The sequence below is a fragment of the Heterodontus francisci genome, chromosome 46, assembly GCF_036365525.1.
Source record: "Heterodontus francisci isolate sHetFra1 chromosome 46, sHetFra1.hap1, whole genome shotgun sequence".
Classification (NCBI taxonomy): domain Eukaryota; kingdom Metazoa; phylum Chordata; class Chondrichthyes; order Heterodontiformes; family Heterodontidae; genus Heterodontus; species Heterodontus francisci.
The window spans coordinates 13,447,390-13,462,538 of record NC_090416.1 but is presented as its reverse complement, the minus strand read 5'-3'; the positions used below and the strand labels follow the sequence as shown (position 1 = coordinate 13,462,538).

The window sequence follows — 15,149 nt, the reverse complement described above, 5'->3', positions numbered from 1 at the left end:
TTTGAAGGGGGAAAACTTGCAGGACTATGGGGGAAAAGAACAGGGGAGAGGAGCCAATTGTATAGCTTTATATGAGAGGCAGCCCAGACACAATGGGCCGAATAGCCACCTTCTGTGCTGCGTGATTCTATCGGAGAAGGCAATTTGTCCGCTATGCTTGTGCCAGCTCTGCAACTGGAACTAGCTGTGCATTGCACTCCATCCAGAGGAAAAGCAGCCACACATCACACAGGTTTATTGAGGAGAAGCTGGCCATTTGCAAGTCATGCCATACCTCACGTGAAGATACCCTACCGTGGAACTCCGTCTTGGAGCTGGCCTTCAGACCAGCGAGTTACACAGACGCCCCTTTGCCTCGGAGCGTATCTGCAACAGTGAGAAACATTCAGGGTACTCGCACTGCACAAGACGACACTGAGATTTTCAGGGAGGTCTGTCCCCCACGCTGTCGATAGCTAACCATTTGATATCTGCAGTGGTTTCCTCCAGACAAAAAAGAAGTAATGAAGCCAGCAGCCAAGCTGACTTCCTGTACCTCTGAAGACATTGAGACATTGTTCACTTCGCTACAGTCAAATACAGTACGAAAGTCAACAGTTGATTTAATTTCATTTGGCATTCCGTTGAGATTTAATGGTGAACGGGGCGGGGGGGGGGGGGGGGGGTTGTTCCACATTTTAAATAATTATGATTGAACACAGATTTCAGAATGTGGCTGCTTATCAAACGGATGGTCAATCATCCTGCCATCAGGCAAATGCAATTACGACAAATCATAATTTTCAGTATATTTAGAATTTGCAGTCGGCATTTTTAAAAGGCTATTCTGGTACCTGCTCAAGCAGTGATACGACCATCGATGCTCCTGATTAAGCTAGAGAACATCCTGTTGTTGTGTCCCAGCTTTATTATATCCATCTGACTTATTCAGTATCCCGTTCTCCTCCCATGAATTCGATTAGAATTTTGTCGCAGGCTAAAAGTTCTTATTATTTTTGTTTAAAAAACAACACATTTGTTCCCCTTCGCTCCCAAAAAAACACAAGTAGTGTTCTGGCAGAAGTAGCATCCTGATGCAGAAGATTATTCTTCAAGCGCGCGAGATGATAGCAAGCTGTCAGCTGTCTGCTCCAGCATAGCTGCAGCCTCATTGCCAAGCCCGACCACATCCTCATTCAATCGTCGCACATATGCTCTCTCTCCATCAGGAGTCACTTTATCAAGGGGTGCGGACTCCAGGTATTACCTTCCTTCACCACCCCCTTCCCAGCGCAGAGGCTCGGAGATTAAACACAGCATGCTGTCAACATTTCGGACTGCCAACAAAGGCAACATATTTGATATCAACAGAGATAACCCATCAGGAACTCGTGCCTTACCCTGCGTGAAACGTTCTGTTTGTCCACAGCATGGATTGATAAGTCAGTAAAAAAAACAAGAACAGTTGGAAATAAAATTTGCTTTGCTCTTTCGGCGGGTTTTTGTTTAGATTTACCCAGCCAACCATTTTCTTGAGCACCTCTGACAGCAGATAGTGAATGTCAGCAAGCTATTTGACTGTTGAAGCATCACAACCAGGCTCATACACTGTCCCCAATGTGCACACTCCAACAGGAATCAGTGGGAAGTGATCGAGCGTGCAAATCCAGGCAGAATTTTCCTCCCTCCCGGCTCAGGGACAGGGAGACTAACTGTGGCCCCTGGTCTGTATTCAGCCTGGCTTGCTGGGCTGTTCCTTAACTGGGATAACCAAGTGAATTTTCCAGGGTTTTTCCCTCTTAAATTGGCACAAGGTTTTCCTTGTACGGGTAGGGAGACGCTGGGGTGGGGAAATGGCGGTGACAGTGTGCAGAAATTACTCTATGCTGGGACAGGAGGAGGCACTTCTTGAGCCAACTGATTTTAAAAGGAAAGGTTTGTGGTAGGGAGGAGGGCAAGAGATAATAAATGACAAAAGGTTTCATGGTACAAAGCCAAGGAGAGTGGTAATGGGACAAGTGAAGAATCAACGGATGGGTCTGGATGAGGTGTAAATGGCAGAATAGCTTCTGTCCGAACACAAAGGGACTAAAAGAAACCTGGGGATGGGGTGGAGGGGGGGGGGGGGGGAAAAAGAGAGGGGGTAAAAAAAAAATGGGGGAAGAGATATGATCTAAAATGATTGAACTCAATGTTGAGTCCGGAAGGCTGTAGAGTGGCCAGTCGGAAGGTGAGCTGCTGTTCCTCCAGCTTGTGTTGAGCTTCACTGGAACACTGAGCAGGCCAAGGACACAAAGGTCAGAGTGGGAGCAAGGAGGAGAATTAAAATGGCAAGCGACAGGAAGCTCATATTACACTCACGGACTGTACGGAAGTGTACCAGAAAGCGGTCATCCAGTCTGCGCTTAGTCTCCCCCAATGTAGGAGACCACATCAAGGGCATTGAATACAGCGCACTAAATTGAATGAAGTAGAAGTAAATCGCTGTTTCACTTGGGAGGAGGGTTGGGGGCCTCTGACAGTGCGGAGAGGGGAGGTAAAAGGACAGGTGTTGTATCTCCTGCACTTGCATGGAAAGGTGCCGGAGGAAAGGAAGGGGGCGTTGGGGGTAACTGAGGAGTGGACCAGGGTGTCGGGGAGGGAACGGTCCCTTCGGAATGCTGAAAGGGGAAGGGAAGATGTGTTCAGTAGTGGCATTGCGCTGGGAGGTGGCGGGAATTGTGGAGGATGATCCGCTGGATATGGAGGCTGGTGGGGTGGAAGGCAAGGACAAGGGGAACCCTATCATGGTTCTGGGAGGGAGGGGAAGGGGGCGAGAGCAGAAGAGCGCGAAATAGATCGGACATGGTTGAGGGCCCTGTCAACCACAATGGTGTGGGGGTGGGGGAAGCAGAATCATCGGTTGAAGAAAATGGAAGACATATCTGAAGTGCTAGTGTGGAAGGTTGCATTGCCTGAACAGGTGAGATGGAGAAACTGGGAAAATGAAAGAGTCCTTACAGGAAGTGGGGTGTGAGGAAGTGTAGTCCAGGTAGCTGTGACCTTATAGTGAATATTGTTGATAGCCCATCAGCAGAAATTAAGGCAGACTAGTCGAGGAAGGGAAGGGAGGAGTTGGAGATGGACCATGTGAACGTGAGAGAAGGGTGAAAATTGGAAATAAAGTTAGTGACATTTTCCAGTTCAGGGCGAGAGCCGGACGTGGCATCGATATAGTCAATGTATCAGTAGAAAGAGGTGATGGAGGGGGCCTGAGTAGGACTGGAACAAATGAATGTTTCACATATCCCACAAAAAGGCAGGCATAGCTAAGACCCATGCAGGTGATGGTGCAAGGTAGGAGGCCGGGCAGGAGAGTGCTGGCAAATCGTTTTCAATTCTGAAATCCCAACAAATGCCACGCTACCAGGAATTCACAGTATTGACAAACAACAGCCTTTTCTCCCCGAGTGTTGACTTCAAAACAATCATGGAAGGTCCAGGGTACAACCACCTCCCCCCTGCTTCCCTCTTATAACTGGAACAGAACATCCCCTCTAGCAACTCTCCTGAAGTTTCCGACACAACTTTGTACCAGCTCAGCTGGCTGCTCGTTCATGTACCTTGACAGAGAGAGAGCCAGCAGTCACCGGATGACCAGGGCTACACTGTCTTCATCCAGCACCCACAGGACAGCGACCAAGAGCAGGAACCCAAACTGATCTTTCCTGTTCTTAGCCCAGAGGAAGTAATGCCAGCTGAAATAAGCTAGGTTACACAATGGATCAAATCTGGGACTTTCCTCATCATTAATATTTTTTAAAGAGACATCCAAACTCTCAGGAGGAACCTTGACTGCCTGCCTCCAGAAGCCAAGTGTCATCAGTGGCGATGAAGTTACCATTTTATTCTGGCACGTACGAAGCCAAGCAAACAAACAAACAACGTGGCATAGACGCTCTGTTCTCCCCACCACTCCCCCCACCCATTTCTTGGAGGATCGGTGGCAGTCAGGAGCAGAAAACTGCCACCCCCTCCCCCACCCCCGCAACATGTTCCAGGATAAGTTCCGGCTGGCCTACAGTCTATTTAAAAGGACGGACAAACGTAAACCGGAAACAGATGAGGAAAACGTGCTGCCCGCCATTTGCACTGTTTCAATACTTGGTCCGCCTTTTAGACCCTCGTGTCCAGCCTTCGCGTGTTGGCACAGGGGATGCCAAGCTATATAGAGGTGAAGGGCTTCTGCAAGCATTGCCCAAGCCCTGACGACGACAAAGAAATGTAGGATTTTAATATTGAAACATTTTCTCCCCCCTCCCCCCCATAAGCAGCATGCTGGCTGTATCTATCTGTCCCTAGACTGACCACCCCACCCCATCCCATTCCCCAAGGTTGAAAATATAGCCCAGGGCCATCACTGGAGCAGACAGAAGACTCACCTCCTCAGATTGAGGGGGCAAGGATGTCTAATGGGAAAGGTAGGACTAAAGGAGTTTCCAGCCACTGCAAAGTTCAGAGAGAGGATATTATAGAATTCTTCTCCGAAAGTCAGTAAGGATTATGTATTGTACGCAAAACTATAGTTTACTTCACTTAATACAGATGATCAGAATGTATTTTTTTATTAAGCATTCAATTCCCATTATTTATGTTGCTTAATCCAAACAATTTTGTGCATTTCTAAAAAAAGGACAAAAATGATTCACCCAACCGCATTCACACGGTTAGTAATCTCGTCGGCAAAGCAGAAAGGGCTCATTATGAAAAAAAGTTTACACAAGCGGTGGGGAATTTTGATTGCATTAGTTGCAGACACACCTGAATTTTCTTTTTTAAAGAAATGTTTCATATGCCCTACCTCCATACAAGAAACAGCACCGAATACACAACGTCCTGCCTGACCAAAAAAAAATGAACTGCTTAGATTTCATTCAAGAACTGAGAAAGTGATTCATAAGCTAGGAAATTGAGAGTAAACCGTGTGAGAGATATCACTACGTAGAAACAGCAAGTGCTGGAAGGAAATATTTACAAATTAGCTTCAGGCAGAAATTCAGAACTAACTTGTGGATTTTGTCACTTGGGGATTGAAATATGTTTCCCGTTTCTACAGCCAACCATGAATGGAATGCTCCCTTAATGCAACTATTGTGCGCTCATTAAGGCAATGACCAATTTTGGGGGGGGGGGGGGCAGAATGTTTCAGTCGACGAGGCCACACGACCTGCAAGTCCCTCCCAAATCGACTGCTTCAGCCTCATCTCCTCCAGGGGCAATGCCCCATCTGCAGCAGTAAAAACAAAACACAGCCTTGAGGAGGCAGTGACTGCTGCATTTCTGACGACTGCAATTAAGGCTCGGTTCAGCTACACAAGTTAATGATGTGGGTTCTCTTTTGACCCCCTGCACCAACACCCACCACCACCACCCCCAACCCCCACTCAAAAAAATGTCCCTGCCTGTGCATGCAGATCACCAAACCTTCGTAGAACTCTGCGACTGTTTTATTGTTGGAATGCTGCAAGTCAGGTTCCACACACAGCACTTAAGCCCTCAGGCAACAAATAGGCTCAAAGAAGCTGTTGCCACACAAATAGGCCATTTGAAAAAAAAACACTTGTACATTTTATGCCCGGGGGTTCCGGGGGGAGGGGGCCAGCAGCATTCAAGCGGAGACCTGCGATCTCTGGTGCACCACTCTCCGCTCATTTACCTTCCCTTCCTGCGGCTGCTTCACATTAGAGACCAGAGACCTGTGATTAATAGGTAAAGAGGAGAGAACCCAGCTGCAGACATGACATTTCATTTTAATTGGGGGCTCGAAAGGCAGCTGGAGCGCTGCATGAAAGCCAGCTGCCGAACGAATCAAAGTCTCTGCAGCTCCCCTGCTTTACATTTACATGTCGCCCACATACCTACCACGAGCAGCACCCTCTTGAACTAACACTGGGAAGACACACGGGCCAATCTACAAACTCTATCGTTTGAATTTCCTTTTCGGAAATTGCAGTTTGTTCCTGCTGGCTGACCTGCTAAGCGTTTCCAACGTTTTCTGTGTGTTTTTTTTTTACATTTCAAGTCCGTACAGCGCCGAATTCAGAGTTTAGCCGGATCGCAGGCCGCAAAATGGCACAGGCATGTTGGGAGTTCACTTGCACTGAGGGCAAGGCCACAATGTGCGGAGGCTACTGGTGCTCAGAACCAGCCCTGTTCACATTTCAAGATGGATTCGGGAGCAACGTGGTAAAACCCACAGTGTCATTATAAGTGGGTGGGCGGGGTTGCCCTTTTCCAAAGAGAAAGAGACAAAGTGGTGATCGTTGCTATCTAGTCATGCCAGAAGCAGACATTTATATTTGGGCGGGTTCGTCAGTCAGCCAAGACCCTTGCCTGGTCCTTTCCAGCATCTGCAATGTAAATACAGTGACTCATGAATTCTGATCAGTCACCGGTTAGTCTAGTTCTTCTTTCCCCATTGAGGGAGGTGTGACATTCCACTGTTCTCACCCAATATTGTGCAATGGCAGTTACATACATAGTTGTCCGATGCATAATTGAACTAAGCAGAGGAGCAGGCCCTACTTGCATCCAAGTACTTTTTTTTTGTGTGGTGGGTGGGGATGGATTAGTAAGGAGGAATTTCACCCCCTCCCCCCAACCACCCAATTCCTGCCCAAAGCTCTTCCAACACCAATCAAGAGAACAGACTGGAAACCTGCTTCTCCTTCACCACCAATACCTGCTCTGCTGACACTTCAAAAATCTGCAATGTTGCCATGCCAGTACTGCCAGCTCCTGGCATTCACATCTCATTTAGCTAACGGCAGTGCGAAAGTCAGGCACGCCAGATTTGCTAACACTGCCAGCAGCCGGGAAGACCCAGTTGAGAATTAAAACACTTTCACCCGTGACTGGCAGCCAATAACAAGTTTACTCCGGTGCCCTCGTGGAGAACTGCGCTCAAGAAGCCGGCATCACCAGCCACATTAAGAAGAGTAGCTTCGGCTCGAAGCCTTTTCGGCTGCTGGCATGCAGGCCATGCAGGTATTGTGCATAGGAGGACGACTGGCTCTCTACTCTCTAAATCAACTTCCAACATCAGTAAGGCATCAGTCTTGGCTGTGTGGGTAGCAGAATGTTGTGGATTCAAGCTCCCACTCCAGAGACTTGAGCACATAATGCAAGCCGACGCTCCCAGTGCCAGTACTGAGGGAGCGCTGCACCGTCAAGAGGTGCCCCGTCTCGGATGAGACATTAAACCAAGGCCCCGCCTGTCCCTTCAGGTGGTTGCAAAGGATCCCATGGCCACTATTTCCAAGAGCAGGAGAGAATTCTCCCCGGAAGCCTCGGTCAATTCTTGTCCCGCAGCTGACATTAGTCAAAGATTATCTGGTCAACTTCTTGTTCTTGTTTGCGGGACCTTGCTGTGCACAAATTGGCCACTGCTATTCCCTAGAACATGAACACTTCAAAAGAACTTCATTGGTTGAGGCGCAGTAAAATTGCAAGTGTGTTCTTTCTTTCGTGTAGAGCCGAAAGATGAGACAAATGCAAAAAAGCAACACACATTGTGGGAGAGTGATGCAAAAACAATGTAAAAAAAAAACAAAAAAAGGTCCTCAAAACTGCCAACAGATTTACAAGACAGACCTAGGTAAATGCAGGTGCATTAAAAAAAAATACAGATTTTAATGGCATAACCTTTTTCTGTACTAATAACCTAAAATCTGTAGGTTCCTCTTTGTTAAACATAGGGTGAAGTCTGAAACCAAGATCGTGTGCGAGTCCACTCCATAAAACTGCCCATAAATCCAGTCGTTAGGTTAAAAGGCGTCTGGCGCAGAAATTGGAAATGTTGTAAGAGTGCAGTCGGATTAGTCTTCAAAGTTGATTTTGACTGAAATGTCATTTGGGGCAAAACAAAGGAAGATTTCAATTTTGTTCTGGTCAATGCTAAACATGCTGGCTTTTCTTCACTGGTGTGGTCTCAAGGACACAGTTGTAAACATCATCCAAAACACAGGGCAATCTGCTCGGGGTACACTCCCACCTTTGAAGAAAGAATTTTTTTTACTCTTTCATGGGATGTGGGCATCGCTGGCAAAGCCAGTATTTATTGCCCATTCCTAATTGCCCCTTGAGAAGGTGGTGGTGGTGAGCTGCCTTCTTGAACCACTGCAGTTCATGTGGTGTAGGTGCACCCACAGTGCTGTTAGGGAGTGAGTTCCAGGATTTTGACCCAGCGACAGTGAAGGAAGGAACGGCGATATGGTTCCAAGTCAGGATGGTGTGTGGATTGCAGGGGAACTTGCAGGTGGTGTTGCTTTCAAGACAGCTAAATTTGCACCCCAGCGATGCTTGCTGGCATGCGTTTGCATTAGGAAGTCCTCAAGGCTATGTCCTAGCTTGGGCACAATAAGCTAAATGGCCGCCTTCTGCGCTGTAAGATTCTACAATTCTAAGCTTTCATTCACTCTATACTGTGAGAGCTGCTGGAAGGGGAGCACACTTAATATTACTGGAAATACCAACTTGTTAAAGTCACCGACAGTGGCAATAGATTTGCAAGCATCTTTTGAGTTCATGATCATCTCAATCAACATTAATTCAGTTCCTGACACACACACACGTGGATGCCCCATGTGCTAAAATGCTAACAGGGAGGAGAAGCCCTCTCACTCTGCTGAGGTATTAATCTTGGGATCTGACAAAAAAAATAAGAGATTGCTACATAAAATATTACTCAGTCTCTTCCCTCAGTTGCTGACGGACCTGTTTTACAGTTCCAACATTTGCTCACAAAAACTCAAACTACAGTAAAACAGGTGTACTACTTGAGAGATAAAATGCTTGGCATGTTGCCAAACTAATCTAAGCAGTTTTAGTTGCAGGATGTTTCGGGTTTTCCTGCCCTATTTCTAAGTATTGTAGTTTAGAATAACTATTGCTGGAGAGTTAACAAGCTGGTTCCATCTGTGCAACCATAGGGAGTATAAACAAGGATGAAAGTATTGAGCAATGTTACTTTTCTTTCCAAGTGAAATGGTAATGATCGAAACTGCCACTCCTAGATTGCGGGAGTTTACAAATCATTTCCACACCTCCGTAAACAGAAACGAGGCCAGACAATTCTTTGGTGAAAACAAAGAAATAGAAAATTCTAACATGCTGACGATACAAGGCGACGAGAGTACCAGATTAAAAGAAATTAAAATCTTAACTCGCCCTCGACCACAGCTTCAAGTAATCAATGTCTCCCAACCCTTCCAAATACGTGCTTTCATTTGGCTAGTAGAATCTAAAACTTACATAACTTCCTGCAAATTACAAATAAAATTCTAGCGCAGAAACTATGGACTGCTTCAACTACAGTGAATAAAGTCCTACTGTTAAAGTGGTCTCAAGTACATTACCCTAAAGACAGGACAACCCGTTAGGGGTATACTCCCACTTTTGGGGAAGGAAAGTAGTATATTGTTTTTAAGACAGCTAGATGTGCCCCCCAGTGATTCAGTGGATTAAGGCCACAAACTACAGGAAGTCTCCAAAGCTATTGAACAGCACAGGCACAACGGGCCAAATGGCCTCCTTCTCTGCAGTAAGATGCAATGGCTGCATCCACAGTCTCTGCTGAGAGAGCTGCTCTCACCCACGGATGTTAGAAAGGCAGAGCAAATTAGCCTCAGCATTTCTTGGGCTGGGGGTGTGGGGTGGAGGGGAGAAAAGAGGAGTGAATCTCCGCTACAGCTTTTGCCCTGATTGCTATCCGATGACTCATGCGCATATTGATACCAAATTGGACTTGGCTGTGATGGCCCGTTCAACTAACTACCCGAAACTCCCCTGTCCACCTCACCGCAAAGAGGAATGGTACACTGGGTGAGGATCTGGAGAGCTACATGCCAGTATAAGCCACCACCTTCATGAGAGGAAGAGAAACTGGGAAGTCCATTAATGCACAAACTCCTTTCTGGCGCGTCTCCACATCATCAACAAGGCACATTCTCATTAGTTTTAACGCGATACCTGAAACTGTCAAGACTTTTTTTATTCATTCGCGGGATCTGAGCGTCACTGACTAGGCCAGCATTTATTGCCCATCCCTAATTGCCCCTCGAGAAGGTGGCGGGGAGCTGCCTTCTTGAACCACTGCAGTCCGTGTGGGGTAGGTACACCCACAGTGCTGTTAGGAAGGGAGTTCCAGGATTTTGACCCGGCGACAGCGAAGGAACGGCCGATATAGTTCCAAGTCAGGATGGCGAGAGACTTGGAGGGGATCTTGCAGGTGGTCGTGTCCCCATGCATCTGCTGCCCCTGTCCTTCTGGTTGGTGGAGGTCGCAGGTTTGGAAGATGCTGTCTAAGGAGTCTTGGCGAGTTGCTGCAGTGCATCTTGTAGATGGTATACACACTGCTGCCACTGTGCGTCGGTGGTGGAGGGGGTGAATGTTTGTGGAATGGGGCGCCAATCAAGCGGGCTGCTTTGTCCTGGATGGTGTTGAGCTTCCTGAGTGTTATTGGAGCTGCACCTATCCAGGCAAGTGGAGAGCATTCCATCACACTCCTCCTGACTTGTTTCCAAATCATCGTGCTGTAGTTTGATCTTGAGGGGAGGGCAAGCTCTGTGTCTGGTACAAATTATTTTTTGGTATCACATAGATCTGGCCTGAATATTAACGGATGTCTTTTTTGATATGCAACAGATACACCTGTACCCAAAGCATTCTTTTTTCAAACTGGAAATAAATATAATCTCCACATTTCTTAAATAATATTTTAGGCTAAATCTTCCCCCTCCTTGTCTTTGAAAGTAGATGGAATCCTGCTGGGGTAGATTACAATGAGTGCTCTTCAGCATCTTACCCAAGGGGCTAATCCTTACTTGATTCTGGAAAAGGAATGTCGGCACGCAACTCAACCATGAAGAAAGTATTACAGTCAGCTTTGGTCCACCTTCACCTAATATACAAGCTGGAACTTTCTGGACGGGAGTCACTGTATAATAACTAGGAACACCAGGGCCAATTGCAGCAACCCTCATTCCAGACTAGTTAACTCATCACTGAGCAGGCATGCTTTTACCAACAGAGCACTGGGGGAGGGAGGGGGCACCCAACGTCCTTCATAACTTAAGACTATGGCTTTGTAATATAAATGTCATTAGTTGTTTGTTTACTTGCCCTCCCCAACGTGTTTTTTTCAGGGGACTAATTTGCAAAGTTAACACACAACAGGAGGACTAACTGGATGCAATTCCAAGCCAATTTTTTTTCTCAACTTTCGAAGCCCTTATTTTGAAAGCTGTTACATTCCATACTCGGGGATGACCTGAAAACACCCTGCTTCTAGCTGCAAACAGTTCTTAATGCTAGTACTAAAAGTTCAATGCATCAAATGTATTCCGTCATTAAAACGCCTGTTAATTAATTAAGGTATATATTGATAAGTTGTGATATCTGCAAAGTCCACTTTTGTTAGAATAAGGGGAAAATATTTACCCAGCGATTAATATTAACTTATAAAATAAAATGTGGAAAGTTGTTCTTTCAAAACTGTGTTAGGCGAGGGGTTACGATGACCGGGCGGGTAGGCAGAATCGAGATACAGATCTAACCGAATGGCAGAACAGGCTCGAGGGGCTGAATGGCCGCCTCCTCCTGCCCCCACGTTCTTGTCCCTTGCTGGCTTCCCACTCCCGGTCAGGACGCCAGCAAACGCTGGCTGGGAAGCTCGCAGGCGGAGAGGATCTGGGGCGGCCGCCGTCAACATCTCAGCTCACGCCCGAAAGGTGGCTACTTGGATGAGCTGCCAGACAGCAGAAAGTACCTGCGAAGCCATACCCTAGCAAGAAGCAGCAACCTCCAGGACGTTTGGGGAGAAAATAAAATAGGTGACAACCAAGCAAAAAAAAAAAGTACAGTTTTTCACTAGTAATGCACTCCCAGGATGTAAAAAAAGCTTGAATTATGGACACACGTCACCTTGCTGCTTCCAAGTAACAAATTAACGTGTCACTCATGACACATCAGTGATAGGAAGGTCAATAAAGGTTTTATACTTATATGCAAATGACTTGAACTTTTCAAGGGTGCGGTTCAATACATGATAACTGCTTAAACTTCTTTCTTACAATATGTGTTACCAGGTGATTTTTTTTTAAAAAAAGGTTAAGGATCCAACATCTAAGGAATCAACAACTATGGCATAAATCAAAATTCCACAGATAGCGAAGTCAGGAGAAGATACAGCATTTCTAGCACAGAAACAGGCCATTCGGCCCATCTGCTCCGTCCTGGTGTTTCTGCTCCACTCGAGCCTCCTCCCACCCCCTCTTCATCTCACCCTATCCGCATATCCTTCTATTCCTTTCTCCCTCACGTGTTTGTCCAGCTATCCCTTAAATGCATCTCTGCGATTCCCCTCAACCACTCCCTGTGGTAGCGAGTTCCACATTCTCACCACTCTCTGGGATAAAGAGGTTTCTCCTGAATTCCCGCTTGGATTTATGACTATCTTATATTGATGGCACCCTAGTTCTTGATCAACACTAGTCACACAGAAGGTGTGGTTAGGTGCATCCAAACCTTTTAAATAAAAAAATGAAATAAGTGCCGTTAAAAGTCGTGTCACACTCTCACAGCAGAGTTTTGTCAGCCGTGAGCCAGAAGGTTGTGGGTTCGAGTCCCACTCCGGGACTAGAAGACAAATCCAGGCGGACGCTCCAGCGCAGTACAGACGGAGGGCTGCACTGTTCAAGTCGACGTCTTCCGGATGAGACGTTAAACTGACACCTGCTTTGCTCTCTCGGGTGGACATAAAAGATGCCATGGGACTATTTGGAAGAGGAGCTGGGGGACTCTCCCCAGTGTTCTGGAAATAATATTTATTCCTCAATCAACACCACATAGAAAAAAAAAACCAGATGACGAGCTGGGTCAGCATCATATTGTTGTTTGTGGGAGCTTGCTGTGCACAAAACTGGCTGCCGCGTTTCCTACATTACAACAGCGACTACACTTCTACAAAAAAAAAGAAACAGTACTTTGTTGGCTGTAAATTTAAGAATGTAGAATAACGGCACAGGAGGCGGCCATTCAGCTCATCGAGTCATGCCTGCCGTCTGAAGAGCAATTCAGCCGGTGACATTCCCCCCGCTCTATCGCCGGAGCCCTACAAGCTCATTTCCCTCAAGCGCCCAACCAAATTTCCTTTTAAAGTCATTCATCACACTGCCCCCAGACACAGCGAGTTCCCGGTCATTGCCACCCGCTGCGTTAAAAAAAAGCTCTTCCTCACATCCCCCCACACATCTGTTGCCCAAAGTCTTAAAATCTGTGTCCCCCTACACCTTGTACCATCATTTAATGGGAATAGTTTTACCTTGTCTATCTTATCCAAGCCTGTCATAATCTTGCACTCCTCGATCAAATCTCCTCTCAACCTCCTTAGCTCCAAAAAGAACAACCCCAGCTTTTCCGACCCAACCTTGTAAGTAAAATCCTCCATCCCGGGAACCATTCCGGTAGATCTCCTCTGCACCCTCTCAAGGACCCCGCCATCCTTCCTAAAGTGGACGTAACAACCTCCGTGTGTCATAGAGAGATACAGCACCGAAACAGGCCCTTCGGCCCACCGAGTCTGTGCCGACCATCATTAACCACCCATTTGTACTAATCCTACATAAATCCCATATTCCCTACCACATCCCCACCTTCCCTCAATTCTCCTACCACCTACCTGCACTAGGGACAATGTACAATGGCCAATTTACCCAAGTGTGGCTCAATCAGAGCTTTATAAAGGCTCGGACATTAACTTCCCTGATCTCGCCCTCAATCCCTCTTTTTAATGAAGCCCACCGTACATCCGACGCTACAACTTTGAGCCTCTCCACCCGACATTTTCCCAAATTCGGCATCACTGCTGCATTTAACTGATAGATTGATCTGGTTCCATCCACAAAAAAAAAAGCTGCAAGAGAAAAGAATGATTTAACGTACACTGAAAAAAAAAAACTTAAAACACAAAATCTGTCGGCAAAGCAGGATGCAGGTGAACAAAATCAAGTGGACCAAACACAAAGCTCTGCACCAATTTCTTAAATTTAACAAAAATTAAGCAAAAAAAATATATAAATAAAGGTAGAGTGAGGAAGCCAAAGGGATTAATTTAAAATTTTGCATTTGCCAATTGTTTGTGGGGAAAGGAGGAATCAGGAATAAAGCACTTGAATGGAAATGTTTTATTGCAAAGACACAAATGCACAAGGTCCAATTTGATTTAACACGTACATATATAAAAAAAACATTCCACCTTGATGTCCCTCAGGGGAATGTCGGTGTTCACCTGGCAGCAACGATAAAAGTCGGTTTTAACGGTAAAATAAACGGTTTTAAAGGCCGGCTTACCTCAGAAAATTCGATGTTCGATAAGTTTTCGAACGAATTTCTCATTTCGGGTCTGTTTTGTTTTTCGTCCAACCTTTACCTTTATAATTTTTTTTTCTCTCTGCGTTGCGCGCTCAACCTAACCTGCGCCGGGGCGAGGTGGGCGGGAACGGGGCGGCCCGGAAGTCCCGCCCACCGCCCCGCCTCTGATTGGCCGCGCTCCGAGCGCCGCCCCCAGGCCATCGGTCCGGCCCCCTGTCAATCAGGCGGCCAGCAGGTTAGACTGTGGGCGGGTCACGTTGGGGGGAGGAGCAGAATCGCAGACCAGAGGAGGAGGAGGAGGAGGAAGAAGAAGGTGTTGATGATGATGATGATGATGATAATAGTGATGACTGACCACAGATTTAGAGAATTTTTTTTCTTTTGGGTTGGTGGGGGAATCTCCTCAGAGCAGGGAAGATTACGGAGGGGAAATTTGCTAGAAGTATTCCCAACATATGGACATAGCCGTAGGCTATTCAGCCCCTGGAATCTGCTGCGCCATTCGATAAGATTCATGGCTTGATCTGATTGCGGCCTCAACTCCACTTTCACGCCACCCCTCCGAATTCTCGCGTCGATCAAAAAATCTAACTCAGCCTTGAATCTATTCAATGGCCCGGCCTCCACTGCTCTCTGGGGGAGAGCATTCCAAAGAGCAACAACCCTCTGAGGGAATAAATTCCTCCTAATCTCCATTTTAAATGGGAGACCCACCCACCCGCCCCTTATTTTGAAACTGTGTCCCCGGTTCTAGATTTCCC

The 15,149-nt window shown here is 46.6% G+C and overlaps 1 protein-coding gene across 3 annotated transcripts in view; it reads right to left on the bottom strand.

Moving 5' to 3' along the window:
* The window catches only part of cgnb (cingulin b), an 81,859-nt gene extending 67,344 nt beyond the window's left edge, over positions 1-14,515 (bottom strand). For all 3 annotated transcript variants that reach the window (XM_068022668.1, XM_068022673.1, XM_068022674.1), the window contains exon 1: positions 14,368-14,515. The gene's annotated coding sequence lies outside the window, so the exon portion shown is untranslated. The remainder of the gene's footprint in view (positions 1-14,367) is intronic.
* Positions 14,516-15,149: the final 634 nt, after the last annotated feature.